Source organism: Bos grunniens, chromosome 5, assembly GCF_055505025.1.
Source record: "Bos grunniens cultivar Pamir isolate PY7600 chromosome 5, Bosgru_T2T1.0, whole genome shotgun sequence".
In the NCBI taxonomy this organism is placed as follows: domain Eukaryota; kingdom Metazoa; phylum Chordata; class Mammalia; order Artiodactyla; family Bovidae; genus Bos; species Bos grunniens.
The window spans coordinates 4,889,533-4,907,916 of NC_141169.1; the positions used below are offsets into that span (position 1 = coordinate 4,889,533).

Here is an 18,384-nt window from a genome sequence, read left to right on the forward strand (position 1 = left end):
TGGCAACCCACTCCAGTGTTCTTGCCTGGAGAATCCCAGGGACGGGAGAGCCTGGTGGGCTGCCATCTATGGGGTCGCACAGAGTCGAACACAACTGAAGCGACTTAGCAGCAGCAGCATTAACTAAGAACTAAAATTCAAAACTTCTAAATGTATATTCTGGGTTATTAGTGCATTTTGTTTTGCTGAGAAAGATTCCTTTGTGACCTCTTCTTTATAGATGGAAGTTTATATTAATGATTTTAGATCTTTCTTCCTTTTTAATGTTCTATCTTTTGTAATTGTCCCACAGTTCTTCAATACTCTGTTCCATATTTTTCACCTTTTTTTTAATGTTTGCATTTCAATTTTAGACAGTCCTGTTGACATTTCTTCATTCACTGATTCCTTTCTCAACTGTGTCAATCTTTTAGGAAGTTCATCAAAGATATTCTTCATTTCTTTCACAGTATTTTTTATTTCTAGCATTACTTTTGATCCATATTTAGCATTTTCATTTCTCTGTTCACATTACCCATCCATTTTTATATGCCATCCACCTTTTCCATTACAACTATTAGCAGACTAATCATAGTTGTTTGAAATTCCTCTTCTAGTAATTATGAGTCTGCTCCTGCTGGATACTTCTGCCATATCTAAATCTGGTTCTAATGCTTCATCTGTCTCTTCAAACTTCTTTTTTAATTTAATGTCACACTTACCTGCCCTGAGTCTCTAGCAAATTGTGTGTTTTTTGTCTTCTTTTTTTTTTTTCTTTAAATGGCATTTTTAATAGTGCAGGTACATCAGCAATATGAGGTTCTGAAAACCTGAAATGACAAAAGGAGATTAATTTTGGAATATGGATTTTAATTCAATATGAACCTTGTCTCTTTTGTTTAATGGAATTATATCTACTGAAATAAACTTGGCAAAAATTAAAGCAAGAAATTAGAAAATCAAAGAAAGTTAACCAAAACTGCATGGTTACTACTCATCTACGCCAAACACATCCTTTAAAAGGTTTAAATAGTAAATGTATTTCACAGGAATAGGTGATGGCATCCCAAGCCACTCATCTTCACATCTCTCTTTAATGTACGATGCCACTTCCAATTCAGGCACTGGATTCACTCTCCAGTTCAGGGCACAGAAAAATGACTCATAATTTATTTGTTTTTCACTGTCTTCAAACCCGGACAGTAAGGATCCTAGAAGATCTTCATTCAAAGGTAATCTGGAGGACTTGCACAGCCTTTTGATGTCTTTGCTGGGTAACACTTTTTTCTTTTCCCGATCTTCGTATGCACACATAGCAATGAGTCTTTCAAAATTCTCAAAAGCATTTTTCTTGAGTTGTTCATGGGCCTGTGCAACTAGGACATTCCTATGTGGACAGGGGTCCTCAGGTACCCGGTAACGACGTGCAATGGTTATAACTTCTTGGTCTGTGAGTTTCCCGACAGTTAGATTCATCATTATTTCTCTGAATGTATTAAAATCCACCATCTTTGTGTGCATACAATCAGCAGCTGTAAACACCTGCTTGAGCTCTCTGGATTTGCATTCTTCTTCTTTTAACTTTTGTGTGACAAATTCAATGTTGCTCAGGGGAAACTTATCTGAATTCCTCTCCATGTAGTTCAAGGTATACTCATCAGCATTGACCAAAAAAAAAGAGGTAGCCATTCACATTCACTTTGGCTCCAACATACAGCTCCTCAGCCTTGATATATTCCGAGAATTCACTTTTAAAGACTTCTTGTCCAGGCTTCTTAACACGAACTCTTTTTAAGAACATCCCTCCAGTATACCCTGAATTCCTCTCTATGGGTTCAAACACTGAAATTGTGTCATCACTGAGAAAATATGAAATAACAAACATCCTTTCCACATCAGCACATTTATGTGATTAGTTTTGCAAAAAACCGGAGTGTATTGCTTATGTTGCCATAGCTGTCAAATTCAATGAACTTCTTGAAGTTCCTCTGATGAGGTATGGGCATAAGGCCTATGCAGGAGCGAAGAGAATCCTCTTCAGAACCGAAGCCGGTATAAGGTGGAAATTTCCTTTCTATTTTTGGAGGAGATGGGGCCTTACATGGAATCGAGGTAAAGTTCTCAATTCCATATTTAGTCCTATAATAAGTTTTTGTGAAATCATTACAGTCACAAAGGAGCACTCAGTCTCAGTGTTTGGGGATCGTAGAGAACTTATCCTGCATTACTTTCTGTCTGATGATACCATCGAGATCAAAGAAGTCTTGCCACATAACTCAGGAAGAGATGCTATGTCATTGTTTCTCCAGAGGAGAAAGCTACCTAAGTATGGCCCCCCTGGAGTCTATCAACCAGGCCAGTTAACAGACCGGACAGTTCTCAATGTGTATGGTGGCTACTCAGAGACCCGAGTGTATGGCTTCCTGTTGGATAAATATAAGCTAGGAAAATTAGACCAAGAGTTTTACAAAGATACTGACCTATCCATAGGAACCACCATCAATGTGTGGGGAAGGAAAGTGCTCCTTTGTTTTTTGTCTTCTAACATGCTTTGTAAACATTTTTTGAAAGCTGGTTATGATATACTGGGGTAAAAGGAACTGAAGTAAACAAGCCCTTAATATGAGATTTTATGTTTATCTGGCTAAGAGGCTGTGTTTTATTTTCTCTGTGACTGTAGTGTCAGAGGATAGTTTCCTCTGGCGCCCTTACTTTTGCCTTTTTGGACTTCTTTAGATACTTCTAACATAGGCCTGAGGTGTGTGGTGGCTCTTTCCCCTATAATCGAACCCTTGTTGATATGCTGGTTTGCTGTGTGGAGAGAGCGAGTGTTCCTACCATTAGGTCGTCTAATGAGCCTGTGCTGATTAAGACTTTGCTAAGAAAATATAATGTTATGAATCTATCTCAAAATAGCAACATTTCCCTCCTATTCCAGAAGAATGAGAACATTCTCTGTGAGAATTTTTCACCGTGAGAACCCGGTAAGATATCTGGAGATAAAATTCATGAGACTGTGGCAGCACATTTTAAGATTGGATTACCTCTCCGCGTTTTTAAGTCTCACACTTACCTGCCCTGAGCCTCTAGCAAATTGTCAATTATAGCTTGTTTCATTACCCCAGTACTGGCTCTAGAAGTGGTTTATGCCCCACGGCTTTTGTTTAGGTAGTCACTCGATTTAATTTATAAGTCACTATAATTTAAGACAGCTGTGTGCCTATGACTTCAGTTCTCTAGATCTAAGAGAAACTGTAGACTTTCATTTTGATCAGGCTTCTTTTTTTGTGAGGATGGGCGTGATGGTTTCCAAGATCCTTACTTGCCAGTCTAGGAACCAGAACTGTAATTTTTATATTACTTCCCATTGAATTCTTCATCAAATACTCTATTACCTTGTCTTCTGGAGATGGCAAAATTTCTAATTGTATGGTATTTCAGTACTTCAAACTAGATTCAGTATTTTCAGATTTTGCACACTCATTAAGTATATGATTGATTCTCAAATAATCCTTTTTTTTCTCAGTTAAATCCTTGTTACCAAGCAAATATTTAAAGGTCTTTTTAAAACAAATTTCTTCTAGAGGAGAATATATTCAATGTATCTTTACTGCTTCAATATTTATAAATGTGAAGAAGTATCTGAAATCTGAGAAAGTTACATATAGCTTAAAGATCAATTTTTTCTATTGTTTTCCAGTATACATTTTACTCTGTTATCAAAAAAAATAAATAAGTAAACAAAAAACAAAGCCAAACCCACCTAAATCAATGTAGCTTTTTTATTTCTGAAGCCGTTAAACTGTACATGTACTGTGTTAGGCATCCTCCACTGAAAAAGCAACTCCACAGCTTTGTGGAGTTGTTTATTATGAACAGAATTATAAATAATATAGGCACTAATGAAACACCCATGTTTCCTAGAGTAAAATTTGATCCAGAGCCACAAAGACCAGATACCAGATGAAAGTGACAATTTTCTCTGTAACGCCACTTTCCCTTCCTGAAGGGCAACGGCTCCTCCCAGTGGAGAGAGGAGCAATTGAAGAGTGATCAGCTTCATTTTTATACCTGTTATAAAATAAACCAGCTAACATCAACTATCAACTGGGAAGTCAGGGAACAGTCTACTAGGGTCCTTACATTGTACTATATATTAAATTCTTAAAATAATATAGAAAGATGGTACCAATGAACCTATTTGCAGGGCAGCAATGAAGATGCAGACATAGAGAGCAGTCTCATTAAATTTGTCCATTGGTTTATACACAAACAAAACCAAAATCCCACAAATCATGGGAAAATTAAAGCAAAAAATCATTCCTTTTTTCAATTTGTCAGCCTCTTGAACTTTTAGTGTCTACAAAGGATCATTTTAGCTCAGAGAGAGTTGGGAGGATGATGCACGTGTGATTCAGAATCTTTTTTCACAGAAATAAGCAATTATTATGGACCTGGGAACTCAGTGGTTTTTCTGTATGAGAAATTTGGTAAGTCATAGTCATTTTTACTAACATCTGCTAGTTCCATTTATACTACCTAAGGACATACTTATAAGCAGAAATTTAAGAAATTCAGTAAAATGCTTAAAAAACATTTTGAATGTGATTCATGTTCCTTTAAGGAAACCTCAGTCTTCTGAATTTTTAAAATGGGAATTAAATCTGTTAAATATTATCCTGGTTTTTCACTAGTAATAAACGTCAACTTCGCAATTATCATCTTGGGTTGTCTTGGTTCATCCTATTTTACTATATTCACATAATAATCTTTTCTTCTACTTCCTTTTTAAGTTCTATCATATGATATGCATAGACTGGAATAGAAATTATTTTTATTTGCAATTGACATCTGAAGACAGTGTCTTATGAAAAAGCTTAAAATCAAATTTTAAAAAATACAATTTTCAAATGGCCCTCTTTTGTATTGCACCTGCCCTAATCCAACCTCCCACATCATCTCAAAAGTAGAGCTTTTCAATAGTCTCCTTATTGCTATTGCAGCCTCTGTTCTAAGAGCTATTTTAGAAGTGTGTTATCAAGACTGAAATAGAGCTCTGTCATTATATTTGCCTATAAAGCTATCACTTTATATAATTAAGTGTATTCCTTCATATTTACATTTTAAAGTTCTTTAAAAAAAATTGCTCAGAGACCTTTAAATACATGTTTCCAGGTAAGGCCAGAGATTACATAGTTAAGTGCATAGCAGTAGCCACATTTATGATACAATTTGTATCAAGTAACATTTATTTTCACCTTCAACAAGTATTATTAAAGGTATTATAATGGATTCATCAATACTGGGGGGAGGATGTAATTATGAAGATAAGACAAGATGGTAAAAGCATGTAAGTAGTATGTAGTTGATCCTCATTATTTATGAATTCTGTGATTCCATTGTCATGAGTTCGCATCTTAAATTTATTTGTGACCCAAAAATCAATATTCTAGGGCTTTCGCTACAGAAGGCAATGGCACCCCACTCCAGTACTCTTGCCTGGAAAATCCCATGGATGGGGGAGCCTGGTAGGCTGTAGTCAATGGAGTCGCGAAGAGTCAGACATGACTGAGCGACTTCACTTTCATGCATTGGAGAAGGAAATGGCAACCCACTCCAGGGTTCTTACCTGGAGAATCCCAGGGACGGGGAGCCTGGAGGGCTGCCGTCTATGGGGTCACACAGAGTCAGATACGACTGAAGCGACTTAGCAGCAGCAGCAGCAGCAGCAGAGCTTTCACAGTCATTCCATTCATGGACATGTGCATGCTCAACGTAGCAAAAAAAGTGATTTATTTGCCTCATGAACATGTTCTCAGCTGAGGTCAAATAAGGTTTCTCTCTGACATCTTGTTTCATCTTTCATACTGTAAAATGTGTTCTTTTCATGCTCTATTTAGTGCCACATTTTCCACATTTCTTTTTTTTTCTTTTTCTTGGCAATTTTTCCATTTAAAATGACCCCAAAGCCCAGTGCTGCAGTTCTGTCCAGTGTTTCTGGCTGCTAGGAGGCTGCACTATGTCTTATGAGAAATAGGTATGTTAGTTAAGTTTCATTCATTCATGAGGTATCATGTTGTCTTCCAGGAGTTCAACATTAATGAATCAATGTTTTAGATAAGGTGTCCTAAAGTAGAAGCACATATAAAGCAAAATTATCTGTTGCTCAGTTAAGAAAAATGTTATGGCTAGGGGTTTCCTGAGGTGCTCTTCACTCACCTTCATTCACCAAGAAGCAATGATTCAGTGTTTGCAGTGACTTCACAGAATGCAAGTGCCATGAAGTGAGAACTGACTCTAAAGACATTTCTTCTCTCTCTCTCTCTTCTTCTATTTTGACTGTACCAAGTCTTAGTTGCCGCACTACAGATCTTTGTGGTCGCAGCGTGCAGGGTCCTTAGTTGAGGCATGTGGAATCCACTTCCCTGATGAGGGATTGAACCCAGGTCCCTTGCATTGGGAGCGCAGATTCTTAGCCACAAGGAAGTTCCTAAACACATTTCTTATACTGAAGCCCATATTGTAAGACTACTGTATAATTTAGAATTAGAAAAAAAAATTATTTCTGGGATAGGTTCAAAGAGATATGGTCTTTGTAAAAGTAAGTTTTAGCCTGGTCTTGGAACTTCGGGATAGACAGGTGAAGATTACTGGGGAATAAGATAGGAGAGGAAACAGAAAGGAAATGAGGCTGGTCATGATGTGCTGGATATTACTGGGTGGCCTAGATCAGGATCCTCAGGAAGGCGGTGAAATGAGTGGAGGTACCACGGCCTAGTGATGAGAGATACTGAGTCCTAAGCTGAGAACTTGGCATTTACCTTAAAGAGGCAAATGTTATTATGAAGTTTTGGGTAAGGAAAATCTTGTTTAGGCTTTAGATATATCTATTAACACTACTTAAAGTGCCGTCAGTGGAATTACATATCTATGGCATCCATAACAAATAAATCAGTATGTTACTTATTTTGGTCATAGCTATTAGATCCAGGTACCAATTAAATTTAATACCTACAATTTATATTCTAAAGTGACTGTATTTTTTCCTAGTTGGCTAATATTTATTGATGAAGATTCTTGATAAATAATATGTATTGCTTTCCCACAGTACTAATCCAATAACTTAATATAATTAATTGAGTAAATATTAAACCTCCCCATCTTTTCCTTTTCTGTTTTATTAGTAATCATTCTAAATTAAACACTTTTCATGCCTATATAGAATTGATATTTTAGAGGGTTTGGGGCTGACTTTTATTGAGAGGATTAAATATTTTTATTACTTTGCAGCAGAGATTACCCAGATAGCTGCAATGAGAAGTTAACATTTATTATACTTTCTTTTGTGTTATTCCATTTGCATGCCTTAAATTAAGTAATTTGTTAAAGATTTATATTATTAATTTAAAAAATAAGATGTTGTAGAGAGGCTATATCTTAGGATAAACTGTGTTACTTTGATTCATTATCAAAAGGACCATCTGGAGACACGAAAAGAAAAATCTATTCCCCAAACTCCAATGAAAGGATGATTATCCCCTCCGTGTGAAGAGGGAATTGGGAGGCTTTTTCTAAATGTGCACTTCAAAGGCTGAGGAATTGTCTATCCCGATGAAGAGCAGAAACAACACCAACGGCATGGCAAAGTTAAATGAATTCCAATTACTTAAAGCAAACATATAAACATCTGTAATTCTAATGGCCATAATGAATCTTTTCAGTTGAAAGAAGAAAAAAGTTCTAGCTGGTTTGATAATTGGATCAATTTTTCACTTATGGGCTGTCAATTATTTGACATTTTAATGCATACCAAATACAGCTAAAAGTATTTTAATTAGAATAACGCTGCAAAAACTAACCCTACAGCTTTAATTGTGGTTCTGAAGCACAAAATGTGCATCTGAATACCTATTTACTGAGCAGAAGTTAATTAAAAGCATAGTTATATATTGAATGTGTACAAGGCAAAAAGAGAGGGAAATAATTGGCAATTAAGAATGTGTAAGAGTCCACTCAATAAAGCTAAGCAAGACTACTCCAAACTTTAAACAAGTTGAGAATTTCCTTTTTATTTTGGATAGTATCAGAAATTGTAACAATTCAATAATTTTACATAGGTGTGGAATACTTATGGCTGTTAGTTTCAAAAGCTTCCATTTTACTATGAAAACAAGTTAAATTTATATGATGATTTGTTATTTTCAAGTTATCAGAGCATAAATGATTTTTTGGGGGGGGGGTTATTAAATGCTGAGGTTGATTTAAGAGTCTCAGCAAATAACACTTCCCTTTCCCATCTAAGTTAGAAACCAATTGAGCAATAAGTCAAAAGCAGAAGGTATATCAAAGCATCTCGTGTATGTTTGATTAGAAACTAGTATGCAGGACATATTGTGAAACCCGAATGATACTATTCACTTCCTGGCTGGTTGTAGAAGAATCAAATCAGACAATACATCTCTTCCAGAGAGTTTACAAAATTGAAAGAACTTATTTTCTCAGGAATAAGAAGGTAGAACCTGAAGTACATATAGCATGCTGGTGAGTCTTTAAGCAAAGTCACGGACTCAAAGGACATGAATCTGAGCAAATCTAAGAGATAGTGAAGGACAGGGAATCCTGACAAGCTGCAGGCCATGGGGTTACAAAGAGCTGGACATGACGTAGCCACTGAAAAACAACAGAGAAGATAGATAAATACTGAATCCCAAGAGAACATGTTGTCCAAACAGCAAATGCTTCAGTTGTTGTTCAACTGTTTCACATTGGTCCAGAGTAGAAAGCAAAGGATAGCATAACAAATGCCTTCTATTGATAACCATTTTTAGGTTCAGTTCAGTTCAGTCACTCAGTCGTGTCTGACTCTTTGCGACCCCATGAATCGCAGCACGCCAGGCCTCCTTGTCCATCACCAACTCCCGGAGTTCACTCAAACTCATGTCCATCGAGTCAGTGATGCCATCTGGCCATCTCAACCTCTGCCGTCCCCTTCTCCTCCTGCCCCCAATCCCTACCAGAATCAGAGTCTTTTCCAATGAGTCAACTCTTCACATGAGGTGGCCAAAGTATTGGAGTTTCAGCTTCAGCATCAGTCCTTCCAATGAACACCCAGGACTGATCTCCTTTAGGATGGACTGGTTGGACCACCTTGCAGTCCAAGGGACTCTCAAGAGTCTTCTCCAACACCACAGTTCAAAAGCATCAACTCTTTGGCACTCAGCTTTCTCCACAGTCCAACTCTCACATCCATACATGACAACAGAAAAAACCAGAGTCTTGACTAGACTTGACTTGACTAGACTTTGTTGGCAAAGTAATATCTCTGCTTTTCAATACACTATCTAGGTTGGTCATAACTTTCCTTCCAAGGAGTATGCGTATTTTAATTTCAAGGCTGCAGTCACCATCTGCAGTGATTTTGGAGCCCAAAAAAATAAAGTCTGACACTGTTTCCACTGTTTCCCCATCTATTTCCTGTGAAGTGATGGGACCAGATGCCATGATCTTCAATTTCTAAATGTTGAGCTTTAAGCCAACTTTTTCACTCACCTCTTTCAATTTCATCAAGAGGCTTTTGAGTTCCTCTTCACTTTCTGCCATAATGGTGGTGTCATCTGCATATCTGACGTTATTGATATTTCTCCCGGCAATCTTGATTCCAGCTTGTGCTTCTTCCAGCCCAGCGTTTCTCATGATGTACTCTGCATATAAGTTAAATAAATAGGGTCACAATATACAGCCTTGACATACTCCTTTTCCTATTTGGAACCAGTCTGTTGCTCCATGTCCAGTTCTAACTGTTGCTTCCTGACCTGCATATAGGTTTCTCATGAGGCAGGTCAGGTGGTCTGGTATTCCCATCTCTTTCAGAATTTTCCACAGTTTATTGTGATCCACACAGTCAAAGGCTTTGGCATAGTCAATAAAGCAGAAATAGATGTTTTTCTGGAACTCTCTTGCTTTTTCAATGATCCAGCAGATGTTGTCAATTTGATCTCTGGTTCCTCTGCCTTTTCTAAAACCAGCTTGAACATCTGGAAGTTCACGGTTCACATACTGCTGAAGCCTGGCTTGGAGAATTTTGAGCATTACTTTACTAGCATGTGAGATGAGTGCAATTGTGCGGTAGTTTGAGCATTCTTTGGCATTGCCTTTCTTTGAAATTGGAATGAAAACTAACCTTTTCTAGTCCTGTGGCCACTGCTGAATTTTCTAAATTTGCTGGCATACTGAGTGCAGCACTTTCACAGCATCATCTTTCAAGGTTTGAAATAGCTCAACTGGAATTCCATCACCTCCACTAGCTTTGTTCGTAGTGATGCTTCCTAAGGCCCACTTGACTTCACATTCCAGGATGTCTGGCTCTAGGTCAGTGATCATACCATCGTGATTATCTGGGTCATGAAGATCTTTTTTGTACAGTTCTTCTGTGTATTCTTGCCACCTCTTCTTAATATCTTCTGCTTCTGTTAGGTCCATACCATTTCTGTCCTTTATCAAGCCCATCTTTGCATGAAATGTTCCCTTGGTATGTCTAATTTTCTTGAAGAGATCTCTAGTCTTTCCCATTCTGTTGTTTTCCCCTATTTCTTTGCACTGATCACTGAGGAAGGCTTTCTTATCTCTTCTTGCTATTCTTTGGATCTCTGCATTCAGATGCTTTTATCTTTCCTTTTCTCCTTTGCTTTTCATTTCTCTTCTTTCACAGCTATTTGCAAGGCCTCCCCAGACAGCCATTTTGATTTTTTGCATTTCTTTTCCATGGGGATGATCTTGATCCCTGTCTCCTGTACAATGTCACGAACCTCCATCCATAGTTCATCAGGCACTCTGTCTATCATATCTAGTCCCTTAAATCTATTTGTCACTTCCACTGTATAAACATAATGGATTTGATTTAGGTCATACCTGAATGGTCTAGTGGTTTTTCCCACTTTCTTCAATTTAAGTCTGAATTTGGCAATAAGGAGTTCATGATCTGAGCCACGGTCAGATCCAGGTCTTGTTTTTGTTGATTGTATAGAGCTTCTCCATCTTTTGCTGCAAAGAATATAATCAATCTGATTTAGGTGTTGACCATCTGGTGATGTCCATGTGTAGAGTCTTCTCTTGTGTTGTTGGAAGAGGGTGTTTGCCATGACCAGTGCGTTCTCTTGGCAAAACTCTATTAGTCTTTGCCCTGCTTCATTCTGTACTCCATGGCCAAATTTGCCTGTTACTCCAGGTGTTTCTCGGAGAAGGCAATGGCACCCCACTCCAGTACTCTTGCCTGGAAAATCCCATGGATGGAGGAGCCTGGTAGGCTGCAGTCCATGGGGTCGTGAAGAGTCGGACACGACTGAGCGACTTCACTTTCACTTTTCACTTTCCTGCATTGGAGAAGGAAATGGCAACGCACTCCAGTGTTTTTGCCTGGAGAATCCCAGGGATGGGGGAGCCTGGTGGGCTGCCGTCTATGGGGTCGCACAGAGTCGGACACGACTGAAGCGACTTAGCAGCAGCAGCCAGGTGTTTCTTGACTTCTGACTTTTGCATTCCAGTCCCCTATAATGAAAAGGACATCTTTTTTGGGTGTTAGTTCTAAAAGGTCTTGGCGGTCTTCACAGACCGTTCAACTCAGCTTCTTCAGCGTTACTGGTTGGGGCATAGACTTGGATTACTGTGATACTGAATGGTTTGCCTTGGAAATGAACAGAGATCATTCTGTCGTTTTTGAGATTGCATCCAAGTACTGCATTTTGGACTCTTTTGTTCACCATGATGGCTACTCGATTTCTTCTAAGGGATTCCTGCCTGCAGTAGTAGATATAATGGTCATCTGAGTTAAATTCACCCATTCCAGTCCATTTTAGTTTGCTGATTTCTAGAATGTCATTGTTCACTCTTGCCATCTCCTGTTTGACCACTTCCAATTTGCCTTGATTCACGGACCTGACATTTCAGGTTCCTATGCAATATTGCTCTTTACAGCATCGGACCTTGCTTCTATCACCAGTCACATCCACAACTGGGTATTGTTTTTGCTTTGGCTCCTTGCCTTCATTCTTTCTGGAGTTATTTCTCCACTGATCTCCAGTAGCATATTGGGCACCTACCGACCTGGGGAGTTCCCCTTTCAGTATCCTATCATTTTGCCTTTTCATACTGTTCATGGTTATCCCCATTCAATCAAGAATCATAAATTAAAGACTATTACCTACCAAAGAAACACTGCCACAAGAAGTAAGAGCAGGACAAGAGGCTAGGAGTGTTTAGAGGAAAGGACCTGTTTTATGCAAACTAGTGCAATGGCAAAGAGGCCACTTCTAATGTGAATCATGTATGAAAGTCTTTGAGAGGTAAAGAAGTAGTTATGCTTTATGAAGTAGCAGATTAAGACCATAACTGCACTGTCAAATTAGAAGTCTAATACTTTTCAATATACCTAGTTGCATTTTTGTCTTATGTCTGTATTCTTTGTTTGAATTATTCCAAGTTTGCTATCAGGAGCTCTATAAAACTGATTCCTGTGACTCTTTGATATATCCCATGAGTATCATTGTGGGTTTTTTTTCCCCCCTTGCATTATTTCTTCATCACTTCCTGCCATGATGAGATGCTCCAGGCTCCTTCTGAAAATTTGAGCAATATTTAAAAAATAAAATAATAGAGTTAGCTTCATTATCTTCAGTAATGGATAGGTATCTAAATTACTTTTTAAACTAATTTGTGTATGACCAAGGATTTTCTAGTATTTAGGTTATATATCAACATTTCTAATAGTTTGACAATTAACTATTTAACATCAATATAATTTCATTGATTTATGGTTGCTTAAACTAATCCTTAACAAGGGTAGTTTACACAAAAACTCATTAACACAAACCTATATATTCAATTGATTATTTAAATTCTTAGGACAGGCAAAGGACTTGAAGAGACATTTTTATAATGAAGACACCTAGAGAGACTTTTTTTATACCATAGATCACAATCAAAAAGTCCCATCTAAAATAACATGTATAATCTAGTTTTCCAGTGAAGTTGCTAGCACATAAACTCCCTTACCAGATGCTAATGTACATCTCAGGTCCATTTTCTTTAGCATGCACATCATATATGTATATGTAAGTAGTGCATTATTTAAATGAAGATAAGCTTACTATCTATAAATAAATATCTGTGAAACAATATTTATGAATTACATATCTAATGGAATAGTATTCAATCACAAAAGGCAGGAAATCTTGCTATTTGTGACAGCATGGATGAATCTTCTTTAGGGCATTAGATTTAAGTGAAATAAGTCAGACAAAGCAAGACAAATACTGTATGAGCTCCCTTACAAGTGTAACCTAAAAAAGCCAAAATCACAGAAACAAAGAGTAGATTAGTGGTTGCCAGAGGGGGCTAGAGGTGAGAGAAATATGGAGATGTTGGTCAAAAGTACAAACTTTCTATTATATGATGATTGAGCTCTGAGGCTTTAATGGACAGCATGGTAGCTGTCATTAAATACAACTTTGCGTTGGATACTTGACATTTGCTAAGAGGGTAAATCTTTAATATTCTCACCATGTAAAAATTGTAACTGTGTCAGGTGACAGATGGCTCGGCTACCCTGAGTAGCTGGTGATCATTTCACAATATATCAGTTATCATATCATACATCTTACATTTATACGATATTTTTCTGCTAATTGTATCTCAGTTAAGCTGGAAAAAGTCCTCAGGACAAAAAGTGGAATACACGATGGTGTTTTGGGCAAAGGAAGGGAAGCTGTGCTCTAGAAGAAGGAATCTGAAAAAGGGTCCTGAGGACATGTGGTACCTTGATTGGAAGCTTTCAGGTGCCACCACCCCAAATGCATTTCTCCAAGTCTAAGGCCACTTTCCAGGAGCCTTTTTATCAGAAATAATTCTGACCTTGGGCAAAATGAAAAGCAAAAGTTCTTGCTTGTTATGAAATCTGCCATCTCTACTCTAGCTATGACTCCTATACTGGTGTCCAGCCAAGTCTTAGTCATTGCCTCACAGAATTCTGGTACTCAGAACCCTGCCCTTACTGTCTATCTTAACAGCGTGTCACATGGTCCAATTTCTCTTACACAGGTGTAGCAACTTCCTCTTAGTAGTATCTAAGTCTCCTGTCCTTGAACCTGGCAGCCCAATACCTGCCAGCTTAACTGGGGCTCTGATGCCTGCTAAGGGAAATCTCACTTTTTATTATATCCTTTGTCCTATCTCTCTTCATACCAGCTATCTGCCAACTCACTGCCATTTACTCTGGAAAGCTTGTGTTGCCAAAAAATAGGCCATTGTCTCCTACTCCCCCTAGGTCACACTAAATGTATTGGGTAATTAAGTTGAAAGCAGATATTTCAATTTTACTGGATGATTCTAGTATTATAAAAGTCTTCAAATAACAAGCATAGTATATGCAGAGAGGGAAGGATTCACCTCAGAATTGTCTTTTACATTCACAGATTTCCTCCTCACCTGTGCCTCTACAGCCCCAGTATTTCTAATGTAGATACACTTGTTCGCCACTCTCGATCCACATGAGTTGGTAAAATAGAACCTCATAGACCAAAATTTGATCTTGATTTATCAAAATGAATCAGTGTATCTTACTTCCCTGGCTAGTTATTATATTTCAGGAATGTGAATATTGTGAAAACAGAGAAATAGAAGGTGATGAGGCCTTTGCTGGAGAATTTCAGAAAAATGAAATACCAGCATTTGATCAGATGGTAGGTAAATATAAGGCTTGTTTCTGCAGCTAAAAATGGAGCTAACACACACACACAAAAACAAAGATGAAGGAGTATGAGGAATTTAAAAAAGTACCAAAAATGAAGATATCTTCTGAGCCCCCATATCCAACTATATTAGAAGCTAGCCCTACCGCTTGAACTTTTAAATACATGTGTTAATAAAATTTTGTTAGTCTCCAGCACGTGGTAAAGTAGGTGATATAGTGTGAAGGAAATTGGAGTTAGACAAATCTGGATCCTATTTTGCTATTTTCTAGTTATAGGAATTTAGTCAAATTCTTAACTGCTCTGCATATGTAAAGTCAATACTCACCTTACTCAAGATTCTACCTCATGCAATCATTAGTATTCTTGCATTCATATTGTTTTAAAAGATTTGGCTATTAGAGTGACAGTCTTTTAAAAGACAATTTTAAAAAATAGATAATTGAGTAATTGACTTGGATTAGTGACTTTAAGTTGAAGGCTTACTAAATTTTTAAATTAGTGATACAAGTTTAATTTATTAGACATAAAAGAATGTTTTAAACATTTAAGAGATATTTTAATATAGACAACAAATATTTGAGAAAGAAATCTAATATAATAATAGAAGATTTTTTAAAGTTCAAGGATGCATGATTAAATTTAGAGTTGAGTGCTCGTTATTTAAAGCCTCCTTAGAGATAATCATCAGAATCCAATAAACTTATAAATAGAATTAAAATTTGTAAAATAAACTAAAGCACAAGGGAAAATATATTTTAACTTTGGTATTTAGTCTTTAAAATAATTTTTCTAAATTGCCTTTTCTGTATATAAAATATCCTTAAGTGTACTAAAAAAAAAAAACACCCAATTTCAATGTCACTCAATTCATTTATTCATAAATGACCCTTTACTAGCAGTATAATGAGGGTTTCCCCAGTGGCTCAGTGGTAAAGAAACCACCTGCCAATACAGGAGACACAGGTTTGATCCTTGGGTCGGGAAGAACCCCTGGAGAAGGAAATGCCACCCCACTCCAGTATTCTTGCCTAAACATCCCACGGATAGAGGAGCCTGGCAGGCTACAGTTCATGGATTCGCAAGAGAGTTGGATATGTCTTTAGTGACTAATCAACAACAGTATAATGACAAAAGTATGCCTGGTATATCATCTTTGCATTTATCTATTTTATATTATTTACATTGTAAAACTGAAAAAAAAAAAACACTTAGGAAATACAATGGAAAACAGATCCTTTATTCAACTATTTCTCCCCAAATATAACTGTTTTTCCCAGAGATAGCTTTGTTCATCCTTCCATTCTCCCTATTCTGTACATGTAAATCTTTTGTTGATATGAATAGAAACACATTAAACTTTCTCCACACCTTACACTTTTTACTGAACAGTATATCTTAGAGGTATTTTTATATTATGGATGACCTCATTTAAAAAATTTCTGATAGCATTTCAGAGTATGAATTTATTTTTCTTTACTTAACCAATTCCTTATTGCTAAATAGTCAGGTTTATTTTTCCTTCTTTTGCTATCACAAACAATATTTCAGCAAGTATCTGTGTACTATATAGGCATTCTCACACACATGTGTGTTTATGTGGAGAACAAATATCTACAAGTAGAAATGCTGGGTTACCAGGTATGATTATTTTTAATTCTGAAAAAATATTGTCTAATTTTGCTCTATGGAAACTACTATTACACTTTACAGCCCCACCAACTTCCACCAGCTACAGATAAGACAGTATATCTAGAAGAGTTTTAACTAGAATCTCAATAATATTAACCCATTATAAAAACCCACCTAATCTATATTATATATAGATTATATATATATAATTGCAAATTTTAAAATATGTGTGAAGCTATTAACAAAGTTTTTATTTCTCTACTCTTACAATAATTCTTTACAGTAAGTTTCCAAGACCACATAGCTAGAAATTGGTGGAGACTGTAGCCAATTTTTGGCTTCTCAGGTGGCACTAGTGGCAAAGAAATCACCTGTCAGTGAGGGAGATATAAGAGACACATGTTTGATCCCTGGGTCAGGAAGATCCCTTGGAGTAGGAAATCGTAACTCACTCCAGTATTCTTGTCTGGAGAACCACATGGACAGGGAAGCCTGGTGGGCTATAGTCCATAGGGTTGCAGAGTTGGACATGACTGAAGCAACTTAGCACACAAGGCACATGGCCAATTTTTAACAAGCTATACTGACTTGCCAACAGGGTCATCTATTAGTCAGAAATGCAAAGTTATGATAGAGTAGGAACAGCTTCCATATCTTAGTACCATAAAAGAATGAGTCGATTGTTCATACACAGTCCATGCCACAGATCTGGAAGATGCTCTGTGGCAGTTCTCCTCTGAGACGGCTCCGTGGGCTCACAAAAGCGCTTGCTTCCTTAATCACCAAGGCAGGGGGAAGAAGTACTGCATCGTTCTCTTCAAATGCTATAGGATCACATAGGACAGGAAAACTTCAACCCACTGATGATGATGATGATGAGAATCATAATAATAAATAGCTGCCCTTCAGCATAGCACATTGGTATACAAGTCACTATTCTGTAAACTTTGTATGTATCTGATGAATACGCACTTTGAATAGGCAGTGTAACTAACCCTGATTACCATAGAGAGGACTGAAATACCAAGGGAAGAGGTCACTTGCCCAGGGTGATACTACTACTAATAAATGACAGATAAAGGATTTTATCATAACTTGTCAGGCTCCAGAGTTCACACTCTTCCAAACAATGTAGCATTCTATTCTTATAAATAAGGCATACAGCATACATATTAAAATATCAAAGATTAGAATGACATTTTTCTGTATTCTGACATTGTTTTACCCCAAAATGACTGAACAATGCTCAGAATAATAATATTATACAGAATTTATGCATATATATATATATACCACATTCGCTTTATCCATTCATCCATAGATGGACCCTTAGCACCCTGCAGCTGCCTTTGACCCCACCACTTCGTGTCTGTCTGCTACAAGCCTCTGCAACTACAAAGGTGTCCAGAGCTGTCTCTGCAGCCAAGTATGTACATACCACTAGTTCTGGCCACAACCTCTGCCTGCTGTGTCCCTAGCTCCTAGATCGTGAGGTGCTGCTGAGGAGCCCAACAGCCATAGCAGCCCATGTGGGGCCACTCACAGTGCTCACAGCATGCACATCAATGCTGTGGGCCCCAGTGCTGTGACCTGACATCTGGGCCCCTGGACTGAGACTGCCTCAGGCCCCCGTACCACTGGATCCAGAGTCAAAGTATGCTTCCCGACACCTACACCAACGGAACAGAATCGAGAGCCCAGGATTAAATCCACACATGCATGGTCACCTAACATTTGACAGGCAGCCAAGAGCCCAGGATTAAATCCACACATGCATGGTCACCTAACATTTGACAGGCAGCCAAGAGCCCAGGATTAAATCCACACATGCATGGTCACCTAACATTTGACAGGCAGCCAAGAGCCCAGGATTAAATCCACACATGCATGGTCACCTAACATTTGACACTCAGCAGGGAAAAGACATCTGCTTCAACAGTGGTGTTACAAATACTGGATATTCACATGCAAAAGAATGAAATTGGACCCTTATCTTACACCACTCATAAAAAATAACTCTAAATAGGTTAAA

At 37.6% G+C, this 18,384-nt stretch overlaps 1 pseudogene across 1 annotated transcript; it reads right to left on the reverse strand.

Annotated features, from left to right (window-relative positions):
* Positions 1-509: 509 nt before the first annotated feature.
* On the reverse strand, positions 510-18,125 carry LOC147371257 (EF-hand domain-containing family member C2 pseudogene; annotated as a pseudogene). The gene is made up of 3 exons (XR_015164758.1): positions 17,988-18,125; positions 2,692-2,857; positions 510-2,161 (listed from the first exon to the last, which is right to left on the reverse strand). The product of XR_015164758.1 is annotated as an EF-hand domain-containing family member C2 pseudogene (transcript).
* Positions 18,126-18,384: the final 259 nt, after the last annotated feature.